This window comes from Nelumbo nucifera, chromosome 1 (assembly GCF_055504915.1).
Source record: "Nelumbo nucifera cultivar China Antique chromosome 1, China Antique-T2T, whole genome shotgun sequence".
Taxonomy (NCBI): Eukaryota; Viridiplantae; Streptophyta; class Magnoliopsida; order Proteales; family Nelumbonaceae; genus Nelumbo; species Nelumbo nucifera.
Genome location: NC_142649.1, coordinates 20,827,431 through 20,828,273, shown reverse-complemented (window position 1 = coordinate 20,828,273; position 843 = coordinate 20,827,431).

Here is an 843-nt window from a genome sequence, read left to right as displayed (position 1 = left end):
TGATATATCTAATTCAATTCAATCCATTTACAACCCTATGTTCATTTCTACCTAAGAAAAGGGAAATTATCACCTTGTACAAATTAAACTGAGTTACCGTTCTGTGAGGAGGAAATCCGGATTCCTGTGCATGTGTTTCACACTATTCTTCAAATTAAATGATTTTGTTGTCAATCTTTTGAAGTTACTATCAGTTAAATAATTAGAACATGTTTTTGAACTGTATTTCTTCTTTGAGAAGCAAAAATAAGTTGGTAAAATCTCCAACTGATTGTAGTGGAGACTGCAAGCGAGTCCCACCTTCACCAATGTTGGAGTCTTGGAGAGGGGTGCCCCTGTTGTGTAGCCCATTTTCATTTTCCTTTTAAAAATGACTATTTTTTCTTTGAGAAGCAAAAATAACTGCTTCAGTTTTTTTTTTTTTTAACAAGAGAGAAATGATTCATGTTTTTAAACCATTAAAATAGTGGGTTCTTATCAATTTTAGGGGATACAGACATGGTTCAAAGTATTGACAAATTGTTTATTATACGATTCAAAGGGCCAATACAATTAATCAGTTTTAGTAAATTAATTCTACAAGCAAAAACAATTAATTACAAGGATGAAGGATCTTCGATGTAGATTTTTTTTATGGAAAAAAGGGTCCTTACTTGGCTCACCAGTCACTTGGGCTTCTTCTCTACTTGGCAATTGGCATACGTGATAGCACCACATCTGCCATGCCACATGGAAAAATGATGTGGCAAATCCATGCAACCAACGAGATAGGAGACCCCTTGGATTGGCCGTGTATTCTTTTTCCTGGTTAGCATCACGACTCTCAACTCTCAACCATGTATA